General features: G+C 42.4%; 1 long non-coding RNA gene across 2 annotated transcripts in view; it reads right to left on the bottom strand.

The window, feature by feature from the left end:
* Positions 1-16,018, bottom strand: part of LOC121921788 — a 75,170-nt gene that overhangs the window by 7,440 nt on the left and 51,712 nt on the right. The window contains exons 5-7 of one of the 2 annotated variants that reach the window (XR_006102051.1): positions 14,154-14,418; positions 11,046-11,150; positions 7,857-8,006 (exon numbers count right to left, since the gene is read on the bottom strand). This is a non-coding gene — a long non-coding RNA (uncharacterized LOC121921788). The remainder of the gene's footprint in view (positions 1-7,856; positions 8,007-11,045; positions 11,151-14,153; positions 14,419-16,018) is intronic. The other variant, XR_006102052.1, reaches the window with a different exon arrangement.

The following is a 16,018-nucleotide window of genomic DNA, read 5'->3' as shown; positions in this document are numbered from 1 at the left end:
CCAAAGTAGCGGGAATGCAAAATAAATTATCATATGAATGTGTATCCTCCATAGTCTAGAATTCAAATTAGCATCCCTGCACATGTGCAGTGAGGGCAGAATCAGAATGTGACCTTTTGACACTTCCAACAGGGCTTGCTTCCAGTTCCCATGGTTTTGCCTTGTTTCAAATTATTTGTTCATTCATTACCCTTTATTTCACATTCTTTAGGCAGTTCACATTATTTGTTCAATCATTACCCTTTATTTCATGTTATTTAGGCAATTCGCATTATTTGTTCATTCATTACCCTTTATTTCACATTATTTAGGTAATTCACCAATTCAAAACCAGTCCAAAGCAACCTTGTACTTGGTTTGTGCATTGGACTATGACTCTAGAAAGTAGGGATCAAATCCCACTGGGTGACCTGGTGGAAGTCACACTCTCTCAGTCTCCTCAGAAAATGGTGATGGCAAACTCCATCTGAATAAATCTGCCCAAAAAACCCTGTGGCTGGGCTGTGCGAGAGAAAAAGAGAGCCCTTGCCAATCCCTTCCCTCCAGTTGGAGAGGATGAGTTTGAAAAGGGAAAGAGCCGGAAAGGGCAGAGAGGAGGATGGAGCGAGGCAGTGTGTGTTGTGTGTCTCTGTGGGGAGGGCTGTTTCATCCCCAAAACAGCTCCAGAACTTAGAGAGAAACTTTGCAAGGCTGAGAGAAAAGCCCCCTACAGCCAGAAGGAGAGAAGAAAGGCAGACTTTTGTGCTGGTCTTTTAACTTTTGGGTGAGGCTAAAGCATTCCTCCCCCTCTGGGCAGCACAATTGCTTTCGCTTTTCCTGCCTCTTTGCTCCCAGAGGGAGCAGCCAGGGAGCACAGGAGAGAAAATTGCAGTCAGCAAAGGAGCTTGGGAATTGTAGTCTGATTCAAAGGCAATCCAAGGGTGACCGAGACATGTGTTCCATACCTGCCAAATTTGAATTGAATGCAACTTTGGAGTGGAACGGAATTTCTAAATTCTATATTTCCCCGACTATACACATCTCTTGGTTGACCCTGGATTAGATTCGAATTGACTTAGCATTGCCTTCAATTATGTGTGATAACCTCTCGTGCAAAAATGTGAAACCCCATGATTGGACCTGGAATCACACTGCATTGTCCTTCCAATTTCCCCTGTGTGATAACATCCTTAGTAAGGCCATAACTATAAAGTAACTAAAATTACAATAGCACCACAAAAGCAGCATAGTTACGTCTTGTTAAGTTACATTTGTAATGTAGTACAGTTAGACCTTTGGTCTACCTAGTATTATTATATCTAATTATACCTAATTATGTGTGACTACTTACTTGTAACAAATTACTTGCATGTTCTGGAAAGTCACACAATAAAATGAGGACATTCGTGAAGCCCAACTGGGTTCAAAAAGATGAATTTAGCTTTCTATAAAATCAAGAGGCTTTATATAATGAGTAACTTGTTCCATTGATTTCAGATGGAACAAAGTTTAGATCATTTAAAATACAATTTTATACATTTCAATGTGGACTTAATTTTTTATGTGACTTACTTCCAAGGAATCATGCAGCGTCTTGATGTGGATATATCCCATAGTGACATGTTTTAAAATCCACCAGCCTTTGTTGTTAAAAAGAGGTTGGATCTAAGAGTCCATCCTTAGCAAAGTATAGTTCTTGGTGAAAGATGACTTTAAAGGGAAGGAGGGAAGGAGTAAATTTAGATTAGATTTTTAATATTTAATAGATATTTAAGATGACAATGCAGTTAATACTGTATTGTAATCAGGGAGGAAGATAAACAACTATTATTTGGGGGGGGGATAATAATTTAAAAATCCACCAGCTTTCTTTTCTAAGACCCTTATTGCATGAGAAAAGAAAGCTGAAATAGAATGAAGTAGTAGTGAGATAGTAGTGGCCTTCTCTGTGCCTCTCCACAAGCTGTCTTAGCACTTCTGTTCTCCTTCACGAGGGAGATGGTCATAAAAAGTGTGCCAAACAGACGCTTCCAGTAGAACAAAAGACTTGCTTTTATGACCATCTCTCAGAGAATGGAAGAGTTTTGATGGCATGTGGAGTGGCACAGAGAAAGCTGCTACTCTCCCGCTTCTGTTTGTGTGGCCTCTAGGTCGGTCCATACACCAAAATCTTTTGGTTCCAAACTGCTTCTAAAAATATCAGCATGAACAATTTTATCATCATCGTCGTCGTCGTCGTCATCGTCGTCTCCATCCTCATCAGCCCAGGAGAAGTTCTTATTTTTACCAGGAAATGGTCCAGAAATGACTTGAAGACTGTGGTGAGTATTTGATTACCCTTCCTTCCTTCCTTCCTTTTTGGTGCTTGGGTTCAGCCCTCTAGGGTCTTCTGGGGATGAACAATACAGCTCTGCACCTCCAATAGTTACCAGCTCAACTTCAGACAAATTTCCCAGTCTCCTCCTTCTCCTCACTTTCTGTACAACTGACTAGAGGATTAGAAAGAGCTGTTTACACTTGCTTGTACTTTGAAATGAGCAATGAGGCTAGCTTAATATTGAATGCATTTTGGCTCCAGGAAGGCTAGAAAGTTTAGAAAGATGTGATTAGGGTTTTTCTCATTCTTTTGGTGGCTTTAGGAACTCCTGTGGCCATCAAATGATGCTCATGGAAGAAACTCCTTGTATTTTTACACCAATAGTCATTTGTTAACACCCAATAAAGAAAGAATGCTATAACTATCATATTTTTAAAATATCAGTTTTTACAGGTGGGATGACTTCTATTTTGTGAAGAGTGCTTTCTGTATGCATACTTAATATAATGAAATCAACTATCAGGGGTATCCAAGTTTTGGTAAATCACAGGCTGAATTCAACAGAAAATATCCCCCCCCCCCTTTCAATGAACTGGAGAGAGGGCATAGAGATTTGGAGACTCCTTTCAAAGGGAAGTGTCATCAGTGTCTAAGGATGAAATCTACTTGGGCTGGTGGAAAATAAATTTTCAATAACACAGATGTTTAAAAATCACTTTATCCCATTCATGGTTTCTGAGATTATTAACTATAGCATTTGCATGTATTTTACTTTCCCATTGATTCTTCACCCCCTTCTCCTTCTCTGAATCAAGAATCAAAATATATCTAAATTTCCATCCAGATGTGTGATGGGGAGGGAGGAGAATCTCTCAACTACTAGCTCTTGTGCATGCTGGTCTGGCCTTGGGCAGTCACTTGTAAGGTTAGCATTCTGTTGGAGTTCTGAGAATCACAGAAAAAAACCACAACTGATACATTTTTCCATCCCAGTACTAAGAGGGATCTGTGTTGTGTGTGTTTTAAATTGTTTCCAAAGATTTGTTCAGGGGGTATTGCTTTTGCTTTCCCCTGAGGCTAACAGAGTGTAACTTACCCAAGGTGACCCAGGGGGTTTCCATGGCGGGTTATAAACCGCCGCTTTGCGGCGATCTGCCGCCACCGCTGTTTGCTCCGTGAGGGAGCTGCTGCAGCCAAACCGCGCGGCTCCCTTACGGAGCAAAAAAGAAGCTCCAAAATGAAGCTTCTTTCCGCAGCGCAGCTATGACGCCACAAGGCGCCGCTGGCGCACTCACTACATCATAGGCGCCGCGACACGTCTGGATGCTATGCGTCCAAGACGTAAACATGGCGGCGGCCATCTGGAATGGCCGTCGCCAAAAAATACGTAGTGACTACGTATTAGTGTTAGGGGGGTGCGGAAGCACCGCACCTTCCTAACCCTAATACGTAGTCACTACGTATTTTTTGGCGGTCTGTAACCCGCCCATGACTGAGCAGGGATTTGAATCCTGGTCTCCCAGAGTCCTAGAGTCAAGCACTCCACCACACTAGCTCACATGATGTAATTGCAAAATGTCAATTTCTAGCGCAAACAATGGTCAAATATATACATCTACAGACTTTCATTCTTTTCTGCATCCATAAACAGAACCATATTAGTTGTGTTGTGTCTCATAATAATCCATTTAGGAACATCTGAAAACAGACAGGATGGTCTGACTTTAGGTGAGAATCCAAATGCATTCTTTTCAAAAAGTACATTATTATATTTGGTTTATATCTTTGAACTAGCTGTCAGAACAATCCTACATTAATTATGTTGAGAAAAGCTACCCAAGAGTTGTCACATTTTTTCAGTCAAGCAGAGGGGGGAAATAGTAGGGAGAGGGGAGTCGACAGCAATTGATTATTCTGACAAGTCTCATAGGTTTTGCTGTGTCCATTCTTTTTAAATGATCACACAGAGCAGTTGAAGAAAAGGGACACATTCAGTCACATATGTATATGTACAAATTTGTGAGCCTAGGGGCTGGAGTGTGTGACAGTTTCAGATAAATAGCAGATATATAATAAAGAAATAATAGAAGAAAGGGATTACTGTAGAAGGGAACTAGGATTTTGCTGCCAATTATGTCTACACAAAGGCCCCTCTCTGGCAAGCGATCGAAGGTAAAGGTTTACATCCATTTCCTCATTAGTATTGTCAGAGGATGGAACTAGCTAGCTGCATAGCAAATAGTAAATACACCTCAGGACTTCATTTGGAAAGAACAAAAAGACACAGCCAACTTCATACCCTCATCTGAACCTTCCCGGACTTTGGAAATTTCAGCTGTGGTCAAATTTGCCAGCTCCAAAGCTGTAGGGACCCAAGATATGTTGCTGTACAAAGCTGAAAATTCTCTACTATTCTTCCAGAGTAGAGGTTCATCTGCATCTTTTGCAGAACACACCATCTGGATCCAATCAGGCTGGAAATCTCATCAAACAGAAAATGAAAGAAATGGGCTGTGGCCATCAGAGAAGAGGGGCCTGGAAAGCAGGTGGAAGGTCTGGTGCATATACTGTATATCTGTGCAAATCAGATTTCTTCAATCACAAATAACTGTGAGTCCAGCCAGTTGTGATCCTCTCCTTACCCAGTCAAACTTCCCTGGTGCTGTCACCTACGGGCATTTTTCTTCTCTTGTCCAACCAGAAAATCCCCAAACAACCAACTAAGATACCTCAGGAAGAAACATCACCCTATGTTCTGTGGGATACTGAAGGCTGTCTCTCACTTCTGAACATGAAGTATCCAAGACTCATCTACCACCAGTCAGTTAGCCTCCCTTAGCTGGCTGCCACCATACAATTGTTGCAATACAAGAATGTCACCTAAAATGCAGCAATTGTCAGCCAATCCCACAGGCCAATCCCAGGGAATCTAAGATTTTAAATTACATTTTAGCAATATGAAAACCATGGGCCACATTAGCAATCTGAGCTTTTCCAGGGTTTTCCATGGAAGTACAAATATTGACTTTTTCATTTTTTAAAAAAAAAATTTAGTGCATTATTGACAAGGCTAATAGTGCTCCCAGAAACGTCTTGTTTTCACAAAAAAGAAAAATCCCATTGCAGTGGAGGTCATCTCACAGTGGATCCCAAGGAGGAAAATTTGTCCCCATAGTTCATGGAAATTATCGCCCTCTGTTACAATGACTCTGTGGTGAGAACCACGCAGCCTTCTAGATATTGCTGGAATGAAGGTCCCAACAACCCTACCTAATAGAGAGTATCAATGACTGCTGGGAGTTGTAATCCAATATCTAGAGGACCACACAATCCTTACAATAAGAACAGACTAACATGAAATAGGCCATTTGGACTCAGCCTCTGCCTCTCCCCTCAGACCATGTTGCTCAACTTGCTTTGGCTTCACTCTTGTCTTAGTAACCGATAGCAAAAGCTTAGCCCAGAGAGATAAGATGGAAACTCCCTAGCAGATCAGCGAGCACTGTTGAGACTTCACTACAACCATGCAGATCTGGTTCACTGAGTGGTAGAATGATGGGATGCAGCAAAGTAGGGGAAAGCCATAGGAACTGTAGTAATGCTAAATTAGGTGGGAAAGGAAACAATCCTGGCCTTGTAGCCACCCCTACCTAGTTTAATAGATCACTAGATGGGATTAAGTGCACCATAAAAAATCTACCATGTTTGGTTTCTGATTTCTCCATTGGTGTGGACAAATATTCTGTGCCTTTCTTTTCAGATGGTGACAGTTACCAGTTGGATGATGGAGTACAGAATTGACTTGACATACCTCCCCTCTTCCACCTGATCAGTAGCTATTGGGATTTGATGGCCAAAAAAATGCCTAGCACCATCCAGCAGCCATTACATTACCTGGGGATGTTCAACAAAGGGATACTCAGTAACACACGCACACCCACACCCACACACACCCTTCCAAAAAAACTAACAACAGCATTTTATACCAGTGGAACTCCTATTTAGAAAAGGATATGCCATCAAGAGGATTCTAGCCAACATTTATATAAGCCACCTCATGTGTTCCAATATTTCCCTTAGCTTTTCAGTCCCCCCCCCCATATATACCTACTCCTACCATCTTCATTTCTCCCAACTGATGCCTCCATTTGTCCATCTCCTAGGTCTCCCATTTTAGCATTTCTTCTGTCTGTCCAATACACTTCTCATCCTGCCCTCACTTTAGCAAGCTGAACAAGGCAGAGGTGTGTTGCATACTTGTATACTGCCATGGCTTCATGCCCTGAACAATCTCTTCCAGAGGCTTCTCTAAGCTTTACTTCAGCAGGTCAGCAATCTACTGGCAAGTGCTAACTCCTTTCCTTCTACTGCTTCTACCTTCCTATCCAGGGTGAAAATGTATACAGTGGACCCTTGTTATACACTGGGGTTTGGTTCCAAGATCCCCCGTGTATAACAAAATCCGTGTATGCTCAAGTCCCATTAAATATAATGACATAGCAAAATGGTGTCCCTTATAAAAAATGGAAGATCAAGGTAAATTTATTCTTTTTTGGAACATTTTCAAACTCTGTATGCTTGAATCCGTGTATAAAAAATCTGTGTATAAGAAGGGCCGACTGTATTTTGTGGGATGACATTTTTGCAGAAACATCCCTTCCCTTTTAATTTGTGTAGGTGCTACATCAGTTTGCGTGGACAGCATGTTTTAACTTGTTACTCAAGAAAAGAACAACAATGCAAAGTTCAAAATCTACCAGTCCCAGCAGTGCTCAGTCTCATGTCTGCTGCCTGATACAAACCACAGGTGTTGGCTTCACGGCAGTTCAGTGCGATTACGATGGAAGTAAGGCCCTTTACAGACAAGAACTTTGGGTCAGCATGGGGGCAGAGTCAAGACGCATGCCTGACTCCACCCCCCCCCCCCCCCAGGGTGCCCCGATGCTGTGCACCACTCCACATGGCATCATGGCCTGCCTCTGGTGTTGCATCCAGATTATGCAGTGCCGAAGGAGCACCATATAGCTGCGCTGCTAGATATTGTTGCACTCCAGCTCCCATCAGCCCACCAGCCGGTAGACAGGCAACATAGGACTAGTAATTCACCAACATCTGGAGGGCCAAAGATACACTCCTGCTCTAATCTTTAAAAATGACCAAGAACATGCTCTTCAGTGTATTTCTTTAATTTGAATAGTAAAGTCCTTCCTGGTGCTTTCTCAACAATCTTTTTTGCAATTTCTACAAGCTGAACATTCAGTAGCTTTTGGCTGGAAGTCTATACCTAGACTCAACTCATGACACTTCTATTTTTAAAGGGACCAGTCCATGGCATTACTGAAGTTCCCCCCAATACATGTGGGTAGTTGCTCTCCACAGTTTCCTACTTGGAATGACCACCCTTGTTCCAAGAAACTTTCTGGGCATAAATGAATCAGAGAAGGGGTTAAAGGTTTCATGGCGGGGTATAAGAAAACCCAGGCACAAAGTACCTATAGTGTTTTACAGAGTGCAACATATTTCAAAATGTAAAGGTACTTGAAGAAAGAATTCTCTGTACCAGAATGTGTTTGTTTTAGTAGAATATTGGAGCTACTTGAAGATCTCTTTGGCTTTTCCCTGGTCACTTGGGCCTTCCTTCTTTGTGCTGTTTTGGTTCAGGGATTCATGTCATTACTTGAATGGTTTAATTCATGCTTGTCAGGGAGCTCTGTATTATAAACAAAGCGGAAGTTAGCATGTTTGCAAATTCATGTTCTATTTTTATGCTTCTCGAGAGAAATGTATTTTAACATCTCCTTGTTCCTTTTCTGCATTTTATTTTCTCTTGGGGAAAATGCCAACCAATTACATATAGGATTGTGCATGTCTTCTAATTACATCAGAATAGAACTGGGAAAAGCTTACAAGCAAAACAGACCAAACAAGAAATACAATGCAATCTGTGGATGGGTAAAGCTTTCATGGAATTAGCAATGGCTGCCAGAATACCAGATTAACACTCCCTTCTGAAAATGCGCTTCACAATAAAGCAACTAGCTGAAACTAATTGGATACATTATATAGTATTTGCATTGTGACAGTGAGCTCCCCGAGTATCTGCCTTCAGCATTTTAGGGGTATTATTTCCTGCATTGTGAGTTGAAGTTTTCAGTTATTCTTTCTTGAAAACACCTCTTGGAAAGCTTTACGCCCCCCTCTGAGCCTAGAAACAACAGTGCATTATGATAATTACCTGGATGTGACTGAGTCCTGAGGCAAACTAATGTCTGAAGAAACTGTATATTTTACAATAGTGTAGATTGTTGCTTTGGGTTATTGGGGTATTCTTTGGTGTTTTTTTATTGGCTCATTATAGAAAACACTTATTTTGGAATTATATCACACTGACAAGCAATTGAGTCTGAGACCAGTTTTTGCTATTAACTAACAACTTTATTTCCATTCTGCTCACTTCTGTCTACCCACTCAAAATGTGTATGTTTGGTATTTTGTACTCTTTAGCCAGACAATGAATAATTAGGCCATTAATTCTTGCTGCTAATACTGGAGATATCTATTCTGGGATTTATCTGAGTATAACGGTAGAATTTTATTTTTCTATTGGTCTCAATACAGTCCACCCTTCCCTTATGTGGGTGATCCGTTCTGGACCCCCCTCCCATGTAAGGGGGAAATCGCGTATCCTCACGCCCCATTAAAAATAATGGGGCATGTGTAAGCGGTGTAGCATGTGCACCATGGGCGCATGCATCCTTCATAACATTGTGCCGCAGCTTCAGCGTATGCTGAAAGCCATGGCAGGGAAGCCCACATATGGCACAAGCTCACTGTATTTCTATTGCTCTATCTCATACAGCCCCATTTTCCTGGGTTTTATTCTTTTCCCCTATGGAAACAGTTAATGGGAATGAGTACTCCACACATTGAAAAGGGGTGAGTTCTAGCTCTCCACTGTCACTTTTGCAAAGTAACTCTAGAGAAGATTGTGCTATATTCATGGAGGCTGTCTACTCAAGCCAGAACATGGTAAAAAATTATTTTATTTTGTTTTATTTAAAAGGCCTCTCTATGTTGGCCAGAACACACTGAACACCCGAATAGGACTTTTGTCATCTGGGAAATGGCAAAAAGTGACCAGTAGGTGAGCTATAACACAAAGTAAATGATCTGCAGATGGAAATATTATAGAAGAAAACCTACCTTGCCATGAAACTGGTCATAGGGGTAGGAGAGCAGGATTAGTCAACCTGCCCTAAATAGTGCCCATTATCAAGTCTCTATTAAATGAGTCCTCACTGAACAAGATTCAAGGCTTCAAAAAATAAAATCCCTTCTGAATTTGCCAGATAGCTGGGTTGAGGAAGCCCTGCAGCAGCATCAAAAGCAGATCTGTACCAAAATCTCATACAGTGGTGATGCTTGAAGAGATAGGAGAGAATTGCTCAGCATGAGCTAGGTCTGCATGGGCCAAAATGCTCCAGGAATAGCCACCCTAGAGTATTCTGGCTCTGGAGTGGCCCTAATATCCCATGGATACTAGAGTGGCTGTTCACATGTGCATCCAGCTATGCCATCTGCAACTCCTGTGACTGGTGCAGGTCACCCCCTGGAGGGCAGAAACAAGGTGCCCACCATCAATCACATGGCTGGGTACCTTGTTCTGACCTCAGAGGTAGTGACTTGTGCAGGCAGCAGTGGATGGCACAGCTGGACACATTGTAAACAGATGCCCCATGTTGCTACGGGGGGCTCCAGATTTTCCAAGAAGAACAGAAGAAAAGGACACATTTTTAAAAACCATTCTAAGGATGGTATACTTTGAGACCCATGCTGAACTGGTTGAATGACATCTGGACAGTTCACACCCGATCCAGGGATTGGGCACTTCAGGGTCCAGACTGATTGCCATGGGGATGGGGAAGGGCTATTCGGCCTATGCAGAAGTGCAAAGCTGTAGTAAACAACTATTTTTGTTGAAGATTTTGGCTAGTGATATCTGATCTGCTACTGCTATTCCAGGAGAGGAGATCTGATAGCAATTACCAGAGTGGGTTGCTACAGAAGAAACTTCTGAAAACATGTTTATACTTTCTGTTTCTGGCATGCTTCCATTTGCTATCTGACCTTGGATAGATGATGGACTTTACCTTTGGCTTGCACACAGTTAACTTGAGTTAGCAATCTAGTGGGACTGAATCAATTGTGACTATGGCCTAATCTGTTTAGTTTGCTGTTTTCATGTAGTGTGATCTCAGCTCTGTTTTCTGAATACAGCTTTTGGATACTCCTCCTCAGCTGTTTTGCTTACTCTGTGGATAGCTTTTACTGGTCTGACTTCAGTCTGACACCAGGATGGCATTTGCTGCTTATTCCCATATGAGTGAATATTTACTATACATTGTTATCAGACAAAGAGTATAAGAATTGTACTGTGTTCACAATCTACTCTCAGCTAGTACTTAGTGATGTAGCAAACACTAAATGGAAGCAAACTCGTAGAAGGGTACAATATGCATATAGAAGCCCATACAAACTGATGGGGTTTATTTCTTTCGCAATAATGAACACTTGAGTTCTGTAGTTATAAAAGCTTTAAAAATGCCACTTATTTGATTAGGTGATAATTGAAATCATTTCCCACATAGCTTCCATCATATCAGCACATTTACAATAACAATCAAAAGCCATAATAATTTAATAGTAATTCCATTCTTGCAGTACACGAATACATAAGAAATTAAGAGACCTCGATATTTGTTCAGATGCTCCTTTTAGACTCAGGACAATGCCTTCATTTCTGTTACATTCATTTCTGAGACAAGCTGCTGTTTTTGTTTCCTTGTGATCAGATCTGTTTTTTTTAAAATAAAGAAAAACACCCACAGTATTCTTAGACAAGATTAAATTCAGTGCCTGTTAACCTTGAGCCTTAACTTTTTAGTAACTTTGGAGTCAAAATAAAACTTCTGAGTTATGAGCTAAACAGCACTGCATTGCCTTCCCTACAGTGGTAGGAATTAATAGTGTCTGAAATTTCTGAGGGCATGCAATACATCTCTGGAATGGGCCTTCTTTTTAAACAGCCATAAAGCTTTTGATACCTCAAGGATCAAGCTATGTAATTACATAAGTTACTTTTTTATATCCATGGCAGTTATCCTTCATTTTACTGAGTTTCTAAGGTACATTAATGACCATTTTTGCCCCTTTACTAACTTGCAGAGCTTCTTGATACCTGATCTGTTTACTTCTCCTATAGCACAGCATACAGCATCACACATCCACCAGAGCCATTTTGATTTGATTTATGGTACTTATTCTTTGTCTACTTTTCACACATCTTATTCCACTCCTGCTCTTTGCTCCTGAATGAGAGTGGAGTAAAGTCATCCTTGAAGTAAAGGCAGTGGGGGAGCATGGTGCTTTGTGGCTAACAAGAATCATCCAAAGAATGATCCTCAACATTCTCCATCCTGGTGTCCCCCAGGCAGTTTGGACTTCAACTGCTTACAGCCCCAGCCAGCATGACCAGTGGGCAGGAATGCTAGAAGATGCAGCACAAAATATTGAATGGATGCTAGGTTGAGGAACTGTTCAAGCTGGTCAGAAAGGCAAAGTAACCCTCACTCAAAACTGTAACGACATGTGTACAATAGGATTACTACCTGATCTAATTGGGCCTGCTAGGCTGAGCAGTTTTCTTTGTTGGTGTTGTTAGTCTTCCTGTTCTTCCTGGAACCACAATTACATGACAGTGAACATGTTCAAACATCTGGTAACCATTCTGAGATGTCCTGTGGGTTCAGGTCCTCACTACAGGACTCCTCTGAAAATGTAAATGAAACCAGAATGGGTTCCCTGCTGCAGCGCTGAAAGCTGTAGCAATGGGAGCTGACTGTGAAATTTGTCAGTACTTATCTCCTAAGAAAACAAGAGAAAATAATTCCTTTATAACATTAAGAGAGATCAGAACATGCTACTATCATCTTGAAAAGTTTTCAGGACTTCGTCTGAAGTTCAAGAATTTATAATAATTTTGACAATGGTCTAAATCCTATTGCTAGTCCTAACGGAGTGGATGAATTCAATTAATGAAATGTACCTGTAGGCTGACTCACTATGAATAGGTCTATTGTAGTTGAGTGAGCCAGCATGGTGTAGTGGGTTGAGTGTTGGAATATGTCACTGGAGAACAAGGTTCAAATCCCTGCTCAACCACTGAAATCTGCTGCATGACTTTGGGCAAGTCAATTTCCCTCACCCTCAGAGGAAAACAAAGGCAACTCCCCCTCTCAAGAATTTTGCCAAGAAAACCCCATTATAGGTTCCCCTTGGGGTCATCATAAGTCAGAAATATACTGAATGCACATAACAAAAACAACAACTGTAGTTGGGAGTAACAAACAGGATGCTTTATATGACAGGGTGGGCAAAGTTCCAATTACAGGCTTCATGTAGTATTTGGGGTCCCCAAATGGAGCCATTAGCACCCCCTTCCCCAAAAGCATGAGGCTTGATTTGTAGAAGAGTGGGGTTTTTGGGGGGGGGGGATTTGCAGGCTCTCCTGCAAAGAATGTCTTGCCTGAAACCAGAGAAGAAGATGAGGGGAGATGTGTGAACAACCTGTATATCTTAGGGGGCATTCAGACTACCTTTTACCCCGGTTCAGAAATTGGATTAAAAGCAGGAAGTTCATATTGGCACCGGTTCTTTTACACTCAAATTTGAGCTTTCCACACCTGTTCAGGGGCAAATCCCTCTTGGCGCAGGTCTTTTGAAAGTGGAGTTTTTCATGTATCTTTTGAGAAAAACCGGGTGCCGGCAAATGTGAACTTGGCCCCGGTCATGTTCGGGTCAAGTTCAGGGAAGGGATTAGGTCAGAGGGAGGGCAGAGGGCGGAACATGCCTCTCTCTCCCAGGCAGCTCTCTCTCTCTCTCTCTCTCTCTCTTTTGGGGGGGTATTTTTTTTCTTGACAGATTATGAGAATGCTTTTTCTATAGGTTGATACATATTGATAGAATGTGTCTGCTTGTGTACAGTTCCCTTTTGTGTGCTTGCTGCCAGCACGGCACTTCACTTTGCAAGTGGCATTTTTAAAAAAATTTTTTGTATGTGTGACAGAATATGCAAATGTGTTTCCTTTTAAATTTGGCAAATTATGTGTGAATGCTTTTGCCACATATGTATACAGTACGTCCTCACCTTACACGGGGATCCGTTCCGGATCCCTCCACGTAAGGCGAATTCCGCCTATGCTCAAGCCCCATTGTAAACAATGGGGCTCGTGCACGGCGGCGCGGCGGTGCACAACGGGCGCGGGCACCCATTCAATTGAATGGGACACGCCGCCCTTCTGCCCCTCAGCTTGAGCACGTATGCTCAAGCTGCGTAAGGCGCGCCCGCGTATGACGTGGGCGTGCTGTATGTGTATGCAAGGCATTCTGGGGTGGCAATCGGAGGGAAAGCAAAGAGGATGCAGAGATGGCATTCTGAGGTGAGGTATTATTATTATTATTATTGTGACAGGAAGAGGATGGCATGGGGGGAGGCAACGGCTTCAGAAGTGGCATTGGGCTTGAAGGAAAGGGAAGGGAAGAGGTTCCAAAGAGGAGGAAATGCTGGGCTGGAAGCGAAGGGGAGGCAAGACGCTGGCGTCTGAGGGGGAGGCAAGGGCTTCAGAGGTGGCATTGATTATTATTATTATTATTATTATTATTATTATTATTATTATTATTATTATTGTGACAGGAAGAGGATGTGAATGGATGCTAGTTGAGGAACTGTTCAAGCTGGTCAGAAAGGCAAAGTAACCCCACTCAAAACTGTAACGACATGTGTACAATAGGATTCTACCTGATCTATTGGGCCTGCTAGGCGGAGCAGTTTTCTTTGTTGGTGTTGTTAGTCTTCCTGTTCTTCCTTGTTCTTCCTGGAACCACAATTACATGACAGTGAACATGTTCAAACATCTGGTAACCATTCTGAGATGTCCTGTGGGTTCAGGTCCTCACTACAGGACTCCTCTGAAAATGTAAATGAAACCAGAATGGGTTCCCTGCTGCAGCGCTGAAAGCTGTAGCAATGGGAGCTGACTGTGAAATTTGTTCAGTATTATCTCCTAAGAAAACAAGAGAAAATAATTCCTTTATAACATTAAGAGAGATCAGAACATGCTACTATCATCTTGAAAAGTTTTCAGGACTTCGTCTGAAGTTCAAGAATTTTATAATAATTTTGACAATGGTCTAAATCCTATTGCTAGTCCTAACGGAGTGGATGAATTCAATTAATGAAATGTACCTGTAGGCTGACTCACTATGAATAGGTCTATTGTAGTTGAGTGAGCCAGCATGGTGTAGTGGGTTGAGTGTTGGAAATGTCACTGGAGAACAAGGTTCAAATCCCTGCTCAACCACTGAAATCTGCTGCATGACTTTGGGCAAGTCAATTTCCCTCACCCTCAGAGGAAAACAAAGGCAACTCCCCCTCTCAAGAATTTTGCCAAGAAACCCCCATTATAGGTTCCCCTTGGGGTCATCAAAGTCAGAAATATACTGAATGCACATAACAAAAACAACAACTGTAGTTGGGAGTAACAACAGGATGCTTTATAGACAGGGTGGGCAAAGTTCCAATTACAGGCTTCATGTAGTATTTTGGGGCCCCAAATGGAGCCATTAGCACCCCTTCCCAAAAGCATGAGGCTTGATTTGTAGAAGTGGGGTTTTTTGGGGGGGGGGGATTTGCAGGCTCTCCTGCAAGAATGTCTTGCTGAAACCAGAGAAGAAGATGAGGGGAGATGTGTGTGAACAACCTGTATATCTTAGGGGGCATTCAGACTACCTTTTACCCCGGTTCAGAAACTGGATTTAAAAGCAGGAAGTTCATATTGGCACTGGTTCTTTACACTCAAATTTGAGCTTTCCACACCTGTTCAGGGGCAAATCCCTCTTGGCGCAGGTCTTTTGAAAGTGGAGTTTTTCATGTATCTTTTGAGAAAAACCGGGTGCCGGCAAATGTGAACTTGGCCCCGGTCATGTTCGGGTCAAGTTCAGGGAAGGGATTAGGTCAGAGGGAGGGCAGAGGGCGGACATGCCTCTCTCTCCCAGGCAGCTCTCTCTCCTCTCTCTCTCTCTTTTGGGGGGGTATTTTTTTTTGACAGATTATGAGAATGCTTTTTCTAGGTGATACATATTGATAGAATGTGTCTGCTTGTGTACAGTTCCCTTTTGTGTGCTTGCTGCCAGCACGGCACTTCACTTTGCAAGTGGCATTTTTAAATTTTTTTTGTATGTGTGACAGAATATGCAAATGTGTTTCCTTTTAAATTTGGCAAATTATGTGAATGCTTTTGCCACATATGTATACAGTACGTCCTCACCTTACACGGGGATCCGTTCCGGATCCCTCCAGGTAAGGCGAATTCCGCCTATGCTCAAGCCCATTGTAAACAATGGGGCTCGTGCACGGCGGCGCGCGGTGCACAACGGGCGCGGGCACCCATTCAATTGAATGGAACACGCCGCCCTTCTGCTCCTCAGCTTGAGCACGTATGCTCAAGCTGCGTAAGGCGCGCCCGCGTATGACGTGAGCGTGCTGTATGTGTATGCAAGGCATTCTGGGGTGGCAATCGGAGGGAAAGCAAAGAGGATGCAGAGATGGCATTCTGAGGTGAGGTTTATATTATTGTGAACAGGAAGAGGATGTGCAATGGGGGG

Source organism: Sceloporus undulatus, chromosome 2, assembly GCF_019175285.1.
Source record: "Sceloporus undulatus isolate JIND9_A2432 ecotype Alabama chromosome 2, SceUnd_v1.1, whole genome shotgun sequence".
Classification (NCBI taxonomy): domain Eukaryota; kingdom Metazoa; phylum Chordata; class Lepidosauria; order Squamata; family Phrynosomatidae; genus Sceloporus; species Sceloporus undulatus.
The sequence above is the reverse complement of the archived record's forward strand: the minus strand, read 5'-3'. Positions and strand labels throughout refer to the sequence as shown.